This window comes from Tupaia chinensis, unplaced genomic scaffold (assembly GCF_000334495.1).
Source record: "Tupaia chinensis unplaced genomic scaffold, TupChi_1.0 Scaffold000494_1, whole genome shotgun sequence".
NCBI lineage: Eukaryota > Metazoa > Chordata > Mammalia > Scandentia > Tupaiidae > Tupaia > Tupaia belangeri.
In genome coordinates, this window is record NW_006160006.1 from 704069 (window position 1) to 718534 (window position 14466).

Below are 14466 nucleotides of genomic sequence, written 5' to 3' on the forward strand. Positions count from 1 at the left end.
GGGGGGGGGGGGGGGAAGAAAGAATGTGGCCCTGGCCCCTGTCCGTGGGGTCACCATCTCACCCTGGACGCCAGCCTCCTACAGTCGTGTCATCGTGGAGCAAGCTGGGGGCAGTCCTCCACTCAGGGTGGGGATCTGGACTCGGGATCTGCCCAGCCCCCGGCTTCCATCCCTCCCTGCCTGGGGCCTAGTCTCACCTCCTCCACCTCCACCCAGCAAGCTCCTTCTGCCCAGAGAGAGGAGGGAGTGAGGCCGGGGGTGCCAGCAGCTGCCTGTCCTCCCACTGTCTCCACCACGTAGAGGGATTCTCAGATCACCTCCTTGCCAAAGAATAGGACCAGGATGCTGCCAGGGGCCTCTGAAAAGCTGGCTGCAGAACCCCCATGGCCAGCAGTGGGGGTGCAGCTGCCAGGACACAGCTGGCCTCCCTCGAGGGGCGATATCCACACTGAAAGAGCAGACCCTGGAGCCCTGGATGGCAACCCTGGTCAGGCTTCCTCTGAGGCTCCCACTCGAGGGGCGTTTCCTGCGCACCTGGAATCAGAACAGGCACAGCGCACGCTCCAGTGAGAGTCTGTCCTACCCTGGGAGGGGACACCAACAGACAAGGACATGGGGTTTTCAGTCCAGCAAGCGGAAGTGCCCGGCTTTCATCCCAAGCTTGGTCAACGTCACTATAGCAACACATGCACATACACGCGTGCACACACACACATACACGTGTGCACACACATGCACATACACGCGTGCACACACACATGCACATACACACACTGCAGTATCGGGCAGCAGCTCGCTGCTCAGTGCAGACCTCCACCACAGGCCAGTGATCCATACCCCTCCCCACAGATTCCCCTGCTCCTCCAGAGCTCGCCGCTGTGCCTGCTCCCGTCCCCCCACACCTCCTCCTATGCCCTCCTACCCTCTGCTCTCAGCCGTCTAACCCCCCTTTTCTCTTTCTTTTGGATATTTTTCTCTTTTTATTTTTGCTGTGGGGCGCACGTGCTCACTGATCTAACAAGTAGATGTACACTCCCTGAGGACAGGTGCTGTCTGGCCCACTGAGGCACCCCGAGGGCCTGGCCCCAAGCCTGCCCGTGGGAAGGACTCCCTGGGTCGGGGAAAGGAAGCCCAGGTGTACGGAGCGGGCGGACCCAGCCCTCCCTTGGAAATGTAGGGTACAGGGGCAGGTGTCTTCAGTGAGTCTCCCCTCTGCACCCCCCTGAGACACACCAACTGCCTCTGTCTCTCCCCAGAGGCCTTTCTGCTGGGTGCAGCATGAGGTGTGTCCACTTCCTGTCCCCTTCCCTGCTCTCCAGCCTACCTTCTCACACCTTCAGGAGAAAGACCAAACAAAAGCACTTGTGGGTCCAGGCCAGGAACCCAGGGCAACCTCTCCCCTGCCTGGCTTGGGCTGAAAGGATGAAGCACAGGAGTCAGTTTGCACCAAGCGCAGCTTGGCCTTGCTCTGGCTCCAGTGCACACAAAACGCCCACAGTTTTGGGAACCAGCAGTTAGCATAATGGCTATGTCGCTGGACTCCCACGTAGTCGACCGCGGTTTGCGTCCCGGACCCGGTGGCTTAAAACTCACGCCGGGCACATGTGTGTGCGTGCGTGCCCAAGATCCCGAGAGGAGAATGGAGGAGAAGGGATTGCGGCGTGACCATCCCCCCTGGGGGGTGATTTCTCGCTTTCTGTCTCTCTGTCTCTCTCTGTCTGTCTGGCGAGCACACGCGCCCTATAGCGAAAAAACCTCTCAAAAAACAAAAACAAACAAACAAAAAAACACCCACAGTTTTCTGGGGAGGCAAGCCTGCAGTCGCCATCCTCAAAGCCAGACTCCACCTTCCGCACATGCCCGGCTACTGCTCTGTGTGGAAATCAATTTCCCCACAGAGGCTGAGCTCTGGAAAACCCTTCCTGATGCTCAGGGCAAGTGGGCCAAGCAGACAGGCTTGGGTCACTGCGTCACCCCCTGCACACTCCGGTCGCGGCCACCTTGGGAACACAGGTCCAGGCAAGGCCTGGCGGCCAGCATCACAGTTACACCAGGTCCTCGGCTGCCTCTGGCCCTCCTCCCTCAGCTGCCTGGGGTCCAGCAATGGAGCCCAGTTCCAGCTGCTGGTGGAAAGGAGTGGGTGAGGCGGAGAAAGGCTGGGTTTTGTGTTGCCGAGTGCTCATGTCTTCCTGTCCTGGGACACGCTGCCCTGGGGCCTTCCTGGGTAGAGACATCTTAAGCGGGAGGGGACCTCAGGGAAGCAGCGTTAGGTTTGGGTCTTGGCTAGCTTCCCTGCAAGCTTTAGGCCCCAGAGCTGAGGCCTAATTCCACCCCGCCTGCCTTTCTTTGACAAGTTCCATATCTCTGACAGCGTCTGAAACCCCAAGGCCAGGTCAGGTGGGAGTTTAATAGCCGTCCTCAGCACTGTGCTCAGGGCAGCCCTTTGAACTATGTCTGGGTCCCACAGGTGGGAGGTTCCCAGCACACATAATTGAGGAGGGAGGCTGAGACTGGAGGGAGTCCCAGGGCTTCCTCCCTCTCTGAGCAGATCTTTGAGATCTCTCAAGATCTCTTCGAGCACTCCTAGTCCTGGAATCCAATGGTTCTGAAACCAAGCAGGCCCAAACAACCGCGTCCTTGTCTTGGGCCACAGCTGTGCTGGTAATAGATACACCCAGGACCGAGTAAGTAATAAAAATAGAGGTTTATCTGACTCACGATTCTAGTGGCTGGAAAGTCGACCCTCATGAGACTGGCGTCAGGTTGGGTTTGTTACAACATGACTGGCAGATGCAGAGCAGGGTCGGTGTTCTTCACGGGTGTCTCTCTTCCGTTCTTGTCTTCTGTCCTCCCCATGTAAACCCACGAGAATCCAATCACGGGGGCCCGCCCTAACCACCCCATCACTTAACTCTTCCCCAAGGCCCTGATTGCAAGGCATACTCAGAGTAAGCATTCAGTCTCGAGCACACGAATTCCGGGGGAATGAACTTGAACCATAGCAATCTCCTCTTCTAGATGTCCCGCGAGCCACACGACACCCGTTTGTGGAGACACTGCCTTCTCCCCAGCAGGGACCGTGTTAGATGAAGAAACGACCACGCCGTGTCCATTCGGGTTCTAGCATCAGATCGGAGACCCAAAGCCGTGTACCTTAGAAGGCTACCCTCCCTGGCACACCACGATGGGGCAAAGCTTCTCCCACTAAAAAGAGCAAAAGCAAAGCAAAGAAAGGAAGGAATTTCATGTAGGGGGCATGAGCCTGTGCCCTGGGAGGCACCGTGAGCCAACAACAGCCTCTCCTTGGCCGCCCCTGCTAGGCACCCCCCACTCCCACTTAAGGCCAGCCAGGCAGAACAAATGCTTCTTCCATTTTCAAACGCAGAATTAGACTCTCTAACATGTCTTTTTACAAAAAGAATGTATGTATTTAATTCCATTTCTTATTTTTATTTTTTCAACTTGACCTGAAGGAGAGAGAGAAAGGGCAAGTGTCTTTTGCATTTTCCTGGGTGAGACTCTGCCAGACCTGGGCCCTGTCCCACCTGTGCAGCCCCACAAGCTGAGAGAATAGAGAGAGAAGTTCCATTTTATTTGTTTTCCTTCCTCCCCCTTTTCTGATCTTAGGTGCTACATAATGATCCAGATGGGAAAGACGCTGGCTTGGAAGCAGAAGCAGGAGGAAGAAAGGAAGACAGGAGAATAAGTCCCCTCTCTGCCGCTGTTCACTCTGGGAGAAACCTCCCTCCCCTAAGGTCTAGCCCACATCCCCACCCGAGCGATTGTGGGGTCCTCCCTGAGGGTGGGGAGAAGCCCTGCAGACCTGGATGGTCCCTGGCCCTCTCCCCCGCCCCCTCCTGCACACCCATGGCCTAAGACCTTGAGCACGAGATCTGCTTTCCATATCAGGTCCTACTTCGGGACACTGAGCGGCTTCTCACTGAGCTGTGCGGTGTGGCCGTGACTGGTAGGCTTTGGGGCTGTTTCCATCTCGTCGCATGGGCCACACAGAGTGATAAGGTGGGGACACTTCCTTCCACACTGCTCTCGGTTACAACCACCTCCCCTTGCCCGCCTGAGCGGATGGGCAGGCAGGTGCCCAGGCAGCAGTGCCCGGCCTCAGCTCTGTCCCTCCAGGACCCTGGACCCGTGCCTGGACCGAGGGCTAGGACCGTCCTGTGCAGCCCGGTCTCCTTCCTCTGGAATGGTGGGAAGGGGCTGAGGGTAACAAACCTGACTGCCTACAACCTTTCACGTGCTTTTACTTCTGTTGGCTCCTGCCATTTTACTAATAATCCTACAGGAGACACAGTGCATTTTATAGATGAGGCTCAGAGAGGCCAAGTGACTTACCTGATGGCTCACAGCCAACAGGGAACAGAGGTCCTAACACTGGTTCGATTCCACTCCCAACTTGTCCACAGGGTTAAAACACAGGAAAAACTGTGGGCCTCACCTGGGGGACTCACCTCTCTCTACCAGAGCTGCGGGCTTTCCAGGTGAGGGTGAGCTCCTTCAGGGGACTCAGGGAGCACAGCAGGAACCCAGGTGGTTCCTGAAGAGCCCTGTCCCTAGGTGCCACCTCATCTCACACTGCCACGGCCTTGTCCCCTCCCTTGCTAGCTCGGTTTTCAGCAGGTGAGGAAGTGAGGAAGAAGTTCCTGGGCAGGTTCCAGGTGGAGGAAACGTCCAGAGGAAGGCTGTGAAGGCAGTTTTCAGTCTCCTGGCTGTGACAGGCATGCCAGGCAGCTGTTCCGAGAGGAGGGATGTCCCTCCTCTGCTGCCCTGTTGCTGACCTCCCGCCCGGCAACAGGACACGCCTCTGCCCTTTGCCAGGGGTGGGGGGTCTCTGCTATGCAGTGCTGCTGTCCTGGGTGACGAGCACAGCTGACCGGAACCAGCACCCTTTCTGTCCTGTAGACGCCTGTCATCCCTGAGACAGAGGCAGAGAGCTTGTGTGCTTATTATTATTATTTTTTAAGAGCTCACTGTGTCCAGTCCTTCCACCTCAGCCTCCCACTAGGGCCACAAGCACGCATTGCCATGCTTGGCTTCTGTTCAGACAGGGTCTTGCTGCATCGTCCAAGCCATCCTCAGTCTCCCGTGTCTCCGGGATCACAGCCACTCGGAAGGCTGAGGCAGGGAGATTGTGAGTCTAAGGCCAGCGTGGGCAATACGGCAATGTCCCAGCTCTAACATTAATTAATTAACTAATTCATGTGTAAAAAAGAAAGAAAAGAACGTTCTTGGGTCAGCTGTTGGCATGATGGTTAAGGCAGCTGGATCCTATATGACCAACTGAGAGGTTTGAGTCCCAGACCCAGTGACGTGAAAAACCGTGCCGGGTGCGTGCGCACACATGCTCAAAATTCCAAGAGAGGTGTGAGGGGCAGGGGACTGTGGTGTGGCCAGCCCCCCTAGGGGTGCTTTCTCACCCTCCCTCAGCCTACCACCATCCCCCTGTCTCTCTGGTGAGTGCACACACCTAATAGCAAACCTTAAAAAATAAAAAGTCCTGAACCCAACACCGTGACCTCGGACTGGGAACTTCGCCTTCCTCGAGGCCTCAGCCACGCAGAAACTTCTCGGCCGAATAAGAACATGTGTTACCAAGTAAGAGACAGCGAGCGAAGACTGAAACGGGTTCTAATAACATTCAGCCATCGGCCAAGTCGTAATGCAGTTTTACATTGAAAAACACATCATGGCTTTTCAGAGGACCCAAAGGTACTCCTTCTAGAAAGGCATCTTTCCACCCTAAGCTCTCCATGGTCCTCCCTGCAGGACCTTCCTACAGCCCAAGCCTGCTGGCTGCTCCTCGGCTCTCCAGGGCCCGCCAGAGAGCGGCTGCCCAGCTGGGTGGGCCAGACCTTTCTCATCATCTCCGGGGGTCGCCCCACTTTTGCCAGCCCCTCTACTTCATCTGCGCCCAAGTCCCACCTGCCCTCCGGACCTCTTCGAGTCTCCATCTCCCACAAAGACCCTTTATACTGCCTCTACCGTCCAACGCTGTCTTTCTGTTCGGATTTGTCTCTACTGGGCTGACTCCATGGCAGCGGCAGCATGGGCCCAGCACTCCCTGACTATAAAAGTACGGAACTACGGAGCAGGACTCCTGGGGTCCGAGCAGGGCTTCTTGGAGGTGACTGGAGAAAAGACAACCACCTAGGGAAGAGCTCTCGGGGTGGAAGTGTGGTATCCATGACCTTCCAGCCCTGGAGTTCTGTTTTGTGTGCCAGGTAGCCGACAGTTCTTCAATGCCGGCTCTTTACTCTCCTGATAAATCCTGGGACCCTGGACTGGGGAGGTCCTGTGTGGACCTCGAGCAGAGGAGTAACTCCATCACCAAAAGCAGGTTCCTACCCACAGGTGCCTGAGGTGCCCGGTGGTCCTGGTCCTGGCAGAGGGGGAAATCCAGTCCCAGGGAAAGCCATGCGCCCTGCCCACACCTGCCGCCCCAGCCACCAGCCAGCTGCAGGGCCTTTAAGCAGGGGCAGCTACGCTGGCCGGGTGGCGCCAGGCAGCTGGGGACTCTGTGCTGAGGCTTCTGTGGGTGGAGGTGGGGAGCTCGCTTTACAGGGCAGGTGGAGGGGGGCCCGCCTGTCTAATTCCACTTTCCCCACCTGCCTGCGGTGTGGTTTGTCTGCTGGCGCCACCGAGGCTTTAAGGCTGGGGGAGTTTGATTGGCAAGCAGGGGGAGGCATCCCAAGACAGGAGCACAGGCCAGTCCTCCTCCGCCGCCCCTGGCTGGGCTGGACTGGCCTTCCAGGAGGGAGCAGCCACAGCTGGAGTGTCTGAGGTGGCAGCGGTCATGACCTTGCTGCTCAGGGGACGGTGGTCGTGAGGAGGGACCAGCTGGAGCTCCCTACCCACCCTGACAGCCAGCCCCCTGACCCTGCCTTCCACAAGTGAGAGGCTCCCGCTCGGGGTTTCCCTCATCTCCCTCAGGCAGGGGTGGGAGGGAAGGAATCTGGGTTGGGGGCCACCGAGTTCAAGGCCAAGATAGAACTGGCACCATGTCCCCTTCTGACTTCTCCCTGAGTGACCAAATGTGTTATCAGCGACTCAGAGAACGTCCAGTCCAGGCCACGCTGCCTGCCTGGCACTGCCCCTGCCCCCTGCCATGAGAACCGTGTTCTGCTCCTCCTGCCAGCCCAGGGCAGCGTGGGGAACTGGGTGGAGCTCATGGGGAGCCCTCTGCACTGGGACAGCAGGTCTCCAGCTCCTGCTTTCCCAGCCCGCACGGCCCTCGGGCCACACAGGAGAGCCGGGATGGCAGGGCAGGAAGGCCATACTCCGCAGGGCCTGGAACTGACGTGGAGGCACGGCACGCCGTCTCTTCCAAGGGTTCATCCTCTAACGGGAGAGGCTAGGGTGAGCAGCTACAAACCTAGCACACGGGAACGAGTGTTCACGGGAGTGACGAGGATGCACTGTGGCATCTGGGGAACTGGGGTGCATGGAGGGCAGACTCCTGCCTCCCCACATCGCTGTCCCTTCCACCCTTCCTGACCTGCACGGTGCGGCCCCTCAGCAGTGCATGGTCCCTGCGCCTCCTCCCACCGAGCCAGGACCCCGCATCGTAGCCCACATCCATGTCACTGAGGTCACCAGGGGAAGGTGCTGGCAGGCCCCACGCCTGCCCCTGCCTCCGCGGGCCTCTGACCCCCTTCTCCTCCCCTCCCCGTGCCTGTCTATACTCAATTCTCTCTTCACAGCAGTAATATAATGTTCGGCTGCTTTACGCCCACTCTCCGAAGGCTGCCAGCGAATAATGACTAAGGTGGTGGGTGGAAGTACAGCAAGTCGAGACCAATTTAGCAGCCCAGGGTGCCAGGAGGAGGGTGATTTAGCAGCAAGTGGCTCTGCAGCAGCACGAGTGTGGAGAGGGCCCCAGACCGGCAGGCTGGCCGGCCAGTGCTCGGTCCTGCCCTGTGGGCCTCGGCAGGTACTGCCCTGGCCACCCGGAGTCTGTGCAGTGAGGTTAGAGCCATGCCCAGGGCGAAGCAGGGGCGGTGTCCGAGCCCACCCCCACCTCGGCCCTGCTTTTGACACCTGCGAGGGCCTGTGCTCTTGTGCAGCTCAGGCCAGGAGTGAGAGTCACACCGGCCTGGTTCCTCACCTCCTGGAGGACCTGCTTGGCATAGGGGGTGGAGAGCGGCAGCCCTAAAGGGCTCCTGGGCATGGGAGAAACTGAGGCGCTGTGGTGTTGGGGAGGGGCTGACTGAGCACACTGCCGATCACACTGCCCAGAGGCCCTCCCGGACAGAGGTTCGGGCCTTCTGGTCCCAACATCTGGGGAGTCTCTGAAGACTGTGAGTTGCAGGCGGGAGAGCGCTCTCCCAGGGCTCATGAATGAGTGTGCCCTGGCAGCCCGGAGGCTGTGCTCTCCCCCACTGTGATGAACTGACAGGGAAGGAAATCTAGTGGCCATCGGCACGGGCAGGTCTTTGCCGTCTTTGTTCTAGGTACTGGACGCAGCCCACCGCGCATCTGTTCAGACACCAATTTGGCCTGTCACTTAGTAAGAAAAATCACCTCTCTGCTGGACTGATTAGAGCAATTAGCTTCAGCTGCTGGCGAACACACACTCCCCTCTGTGCGCGCCTCTCTCCTCCCTCGCGGCCCGTGGTGCCTGCGTCTCACGACCCTCCATCTGAGGCGCTCCTCACTGGAGGAGTTTAAGTTACCAGGGGAGGGACAGCTGTCCTGTTTCAGTTCGGACTTACTTAAGTTGCAAACACGGAACTAGACTATGGAATACCGTTTGGGGTACCAGTGAAATACCATTGGTTCAGAGTCTGGAGGCCAACTTTACTCTAAGTTCAATGTGGGGTGGGCCAAGCCCGGTGACTTGGCCGGCAATGACAGAAACAGTGGGGCAGACAATGGGGCAGGGGCTCATCTGCATGCGGAGGTTCTAGCTTTGTCACTGGGAGCTTCCCTGAGTAAGCCTGGCACACGCCGGCCTGTGATCAGGGGATGGCTGGGGCCAGGAGGGCATGCAGCGTGAAGACCCTGCTGGGATGGCCTCTCTCTCTCTCTCAGAAGAAGAAATTAATAAACTTAACAATTAAAATACGAGGGCCTTCCAGTGGTGGGGTGATTAGGGTGAGTGGACCACACATGGCTGACTGTGCTGACTGAATCCTGACCAGGCAGCTTGAAAGACATGCAGGACACAGGTGTGCCCCAAGCCCTGAGGGAAGAATGGAGGACAGGGATTGCGGTATGGCCATCCTCTTCCTCCCTGGGGAGGGCTGTCTCACTTTCTCTCTCTCTGGTAAATGCAGGATCCCTCTAGCAAAATTTAAAAAAAAAAAAAAAACATAAAAATAAAGAGAGAAAGCACTGATCAATTTCATTCTTTAAAGCAAGTCGCAAGGGGGCAGTCCCTCAACCTTCCCAGGGCGCTGAGTCCCGAGGTTAGCGGACTCACATAAGAAGGGCCTGGGGGTGGGGGCGTGGGACAGGGTCGCCAGGAGAGTGAGAAAACTGCAAGGCACCATCGAGCTTGAATTACAATAATTACGGAAGTGGACCTACAGCTTGAACGACTTATTTTTTCCCTGTATATTCAAAGCTTGCCAATTATTCAGGGAACCTCGATCCATTTGATTGACAAGGCTGGGTGGCTCGGTAGTTATGGCCCCAGAGTGACAGTCAGGACAGCTGGGCTCCAATCTCAGCAGCCCCCTAAAGTCTCTGAGGGGAAACTGTCACCTCCGATGGGCTCACTCCGTTTCCGCATCTGCTAAATGGTAGAAGAGCTCTTTTCATAGAACTGTGAGGTGTTCATAATTACAATAATAATATGTCCCTTTTTAAAGTGTAAAGTCTGCATGGGTAAAAAGAGCTATGAAAGTCATCGCAATTTGGAAGTCAGGGTCCCCTGGGAAGCAGGAGTTGAGGGAGTCAGGGGAAATGGCAACAATACAGAGGTGGCTTCTCTGAAGGGCAGGAAGGCAGCCAGCCCCAGGCCAGCCCAGCCCAGCCCTGCGTGACCTCAGCCATGTCCCCACCCATTGCCCTAAGCCCCAGGGAGGAGCGCTACAGGCTGGTGGCTGGAGGTGGTGGTGAGAGGGGCTGCTACCTCCCATTAAAAAAAAAAAAAAGTTTTTCTGGGGCCAGTTGGTGGCATGCTGGTTAAGGCGTCCTAGAACCAGCAGCTTAGAACATTCCAGGCATGTGTGCATGTGTGCCCCAAATCGGAGAGGACCATGGAGGAGAAGGGATTGCAGGCTGGTCACCCTCCTCAGGGATGTGTGTGTGTGTGTGTGTGTGTGTGTGTGTGTGAGATTTCTCACTTTCGCAATCCGAGTACATGCTCCCTATGGTAAAAACTGAAAACTAAACTAAACTAAAAATAAAATTAAAAAGGTTTTCCTTATTCAGGACAGGCATCTTTGTCTCTCTCTTCCTAGAGGAGAAAGCACCACTCAGAGCTGGCGCTGAGACGCTGTTGCTGCTCCTACACTCTTCATGCCCTCCTCGGGTCAAAGTCGAGGCCTAGCTCGGGTCCCCTCCTTCCTGGTGCATCCTGCCGCGTCTCCCGTGGGCCAGGCAACTGCCATATTCGAAGCCAGTGCAATCCAGTTCCAATTGACTTGTCACCGGCTCACGCGTGTCGGTTCCCCTTCCCAATTCTCATCACAAATTTTAGCCTCGTTTTGTCTTTCCTTTTTAACACCCACCCCCTTCCCTGTCACCTCACATAAATAAGGCCTTTAACACAGGGTGAAATGTAGAGGTTTCAAACTTGACGAGTGAGCTTTGAAAGGAAATTTAAACTCATGGGCTCCTGAGAACACAAATGGCACCCACGATGAGAAAGCTCAGGGTGATGCCAAGGGCGAGGGAAGGGAGTCACCCTCTGTGTGGCCTTGGAGAATCACAGCCAAATCACTTCCTCAAACCTGGGGGCTATGAACTCCCGTCCACCAGGTAGTAGGTCAGTGGCGCTGAAGTAGACCAGCACAAAGATCCATTCAGAATGTCTTCTACTCAGAAGCAAACGGGGAGAGTTAGTAGGAAGCTCTCTAAAGGTCCCCCCAGCAGTTAGATCCCTCTTTGCTGGGCAAGACCTCTGAAACACCTCATCATCACCAGAAACCATCTCCCTCTGGATTCCACCAGCACTACCCCACCTTCCACCTAGCTCATACCTAACGGCTTCCCTCTAGAACCATCCTTGTGAGTTGACTGATTCGGAGATAGAGTGAGTGGGGACTAGGGTTCCCTTAAGCTCTCGGACTGTTGGAGGCAGGGCCTAGAATGGAGCAACCCTGGAGGCAGGGCCTAGGATGCAGCAACCCTGGAGGCAGGGCCTAGGATGGAGCAACCCGAAGCAGCCAGAGGCCCAGAAGGAGCCGCCCCTATACTGAGAGCTACTATCAGGAGTGTACCTATGCGGAAACCCACTGCTGGGGAAGTGCTCCCGGAGATCGCTGACAGCCTCCTCCCTCCCGTTACTTGGTTAAGCACGCTTAGGGGCCTGCTCCGAGGCCAAACTGTGACCCCAGCTGGGAATCCACACACAGTTGCTGCCTCTGGGGACTTGGCAGGCTCTTGGAGCCAGAGGACATGGGTCGTCATGTACAGAAGGGATGCAGGGAAGGTGTCTGACCCAGACTTAAGGAAAGGACAGGAGGTGAATCTTCTGGTTAAATCCAAAGAGCAAGTGGAAGCAAGTTAAGTGGAGGAGGTGGAAGAATCAGGCAAGAATACTGTACACACAACAAAGAATGTGTTTCTGTGCTTAAAGGAAACAGAGGAAGGTGGAAAGAGCCAGGGGTCTGGAGTTCAAATCCCTGCTCCTCTGTTTTCCAACCTTGCTAAATTATTTAACTCCTTTTGCCTAATAATCACATACACCCTGCAGAGCCACAGTGAAAATGAAATAAGAAAATGAATAACACACAGTGTGCTTAGCACCTAGCATTAAACTTCGTTACCACATTATGCGTTCATTACCTGATTCATCTTTGCAGCCTTACTGCCTGGCCCAGACACTTGCCTTCTGCAAGTAGCCAAAGAATAATTTATTAAATGAATGTTTGAACAAATGCAAAGGTGAATGAGTAAGTTTGCAGGATTAGGGCCATTTTTATGTGGCTGGAGCCGTCCACCCCTGCCTCCCCCTGCAGACTCAAGGTTTCACACTCTGAAAGCACCAGCTCTCCCGGCACACCCCGTGTCTGGCAGTTCACGATGTGCATCTACTGGGGCACCCACAGACACACGGAGACACCCCTATGGACAAATGCAAAAGCTGAATTGTTATAACAGGCTTACCGGCGGTGTACACAGTGGCTGCTACAGGTTAACAGTCATCTCAAGCACTCTCCAGGGTCACACCGGACACCCTCAGGAAACGCCTCCCTTCATCTTCCCCTGGTTCTCATGTTCCAGCAGAGCAGGTGCCCCCACACCCATCTATTCAACTGAAACTTCTTTTGTTTTAAAGTTTTCTTTTTCCTATAGGGTGCATGCACTCGCCAGAGAGAGACAGAGACAGAGAAAGTGAGAAAGCCAATCCCCCAAGGGGGGTGACCTTGCCACAATTTTGTCTCCTCCGTTCTCCTCTCAGGATTTTGGGCACACATGTACATGTGCCGGGTGTGATTTTCAAGCTGCCGGGTCTGGGACTCGAACTGTGCAGTTGACCACATTGGGATGCAGCAGCCTTAGCCTCCAAACCATTTACTAGCCCCCAAGTTGAGACCTCTTACCTGGACTCCAGGTTGCTAAGCCTGACTTGCCCCTATTACCTAAGGGACCTTGGAGAACACGCTTACCTTCTGGTGCCTCAGTTTCTTCACTGGCAGACAGGATAAACTGTCTCCTGCCACTTGGTAGTTATGTGGCGAGGGCAAATGAGATCACGTCTATGATGGCCACAGAGCGCCGTCCAGAAAGCGCTGGCTAAGCTCAAGGGGTGCCCCATGCCCGGCTAGTGTGCGGGCTCTGGCCACAGACTCCCACCCTGGAACACAGACACCTTCCCGTCTGCAGATGCTGTCTCGAGCCCCCATGTTCACACACCCTCAAGCCTCCATTCTCCCTCAACATGCCCGCAGAAAATCATTTCTGAGCAGAGGAAGCTCAGGTTACACGTGCCAGCCTGCCCCTACCTGCAGACTCTTCTCCGAGGCCTTGGAGCCAGGGGACTGCCAGCAGATAGGCCTCTCCCTGCAGAGCTCATGGGCTCCCGTTAGGTCTGGCCTGTGCTTCCAGCGGGGTCAGGACCGTTCTCTGAGCAGCCCCGCCAAGTGCTTCCCAGAACAGGCTGCCTCCTCAGGAGCTCGCCACCCACAGGCAGGCAGAGGAGCTGGGGCTCCGGAGGGAAGGGAAGGAAAAGAGCCCCAGCTCTCAGGTGCTCAGAGCCCTCCACTGCCTGCTCCTGGGAGACAGCACTTTCCCAGGCCTGCCATGCTCGTGGGCGAGCGGAACACTCATTTGCTCCACTTCAATCCTTTCCACTTGGAGCAGAAGCAGCATCTTCTTCTTTGGTGTGGCTGCTGCTGCTGCCAAGCTGCGGGATCCCAGCTCTCCAGAGGGGGCAGCAGGGCCGGCTGGGGAGGGAGTGGTGTGTGTGTTGTCCTGCCTCCCTTAATTCCCCAACTGCTCATCCAGGACTGACCCTGGTGACCTGCAGCTCCAGACCGCCCCCCCAAAAAGCCACTCAGATAGAGGCTTGTCACTTCCCTCTCTTCCCACGTCAGCCATGGTGACTTTTTCCTTGGGGAAACACTCCTAACCTCTAACTGCACCCGTGTCCTCCCACCGGTGTGGACACAGAGGAGCGCCGCGGAATTCCAGATGCAAAGTTCAGTGCCCGCAGCTGTCGGACCCGACTGGGGTCGCGACCCACCCAACTCATCTCACTAGCTCACTTCCCACTTCCTCGCCTCCAACACCAGTGTCACTAACTCGGAGGTCTGCCAGGTCCGATTTGGGAGGGGATAAACCCTGTCTGCAGAGAGGAGACAAAGACCAGACAGAGGCACCCGCATTCCCCCTGGCCGGGGATCAGATCGGCGGCACCCGCTCAGGCAGAGCGGAGACCCTGACAGTTCCACGCGGAGACAAAGATACTAAGACACACTGACACAGACAAAAACCTACGGACGCGCGGACGCAGGCCAGGACCGGCCCAAGCCGAGAGCGCAGCTGTCTCGCCACCTGGACGCCTGGACGCGGCAGCAGACACTCCCCTGGAGCAGGCGCGACCCTCGACCCTGCACCTCACCTGCCCCCGGCGCCTCGGGGCTAACTGGAGATGCTTTCCCGGGCGTTCTGCGGTGTGTCCCAGTCTTCCCTCCTCCAGGGCTGTCGGGCCGGACGATCCTGCGGCGCGGGACTCCGCGGGCGGCGCTGGCCGGCTGGACGCGGCGGGCAGAGAAACTTTCGGCCTCCCAGCGGGTCGGCAGCCAGCCCGCTCCTGCGCGCCGGCCTCTGCGCGGT

At 56.8% G+C, this 14466-nt stretch overlaps 1 protein-coding gene across 1 annotated transcript in view; it reads right to left on the reverse strand.

Moving 5' to 3' along the window:
- LZTS1 (leucine zipper tumor suppressor 1) overlaps nt 1-14419 on the reverse strand; it is a 49396-nt gene extending 34977 nt beyond the window's left edge. Inside the window, exon 1 of the mRNA XM_006156441.3 lies at nt 14252-14419. The gene's annotated coding sequence lies outside the window, so the exon portion shown is untranslated. The remainder of the gene's footprint in view (nt 1-14251) is intronic.
- Between the last annotated feature and the right edge of the window lie 47 nt (nt 14420-14466).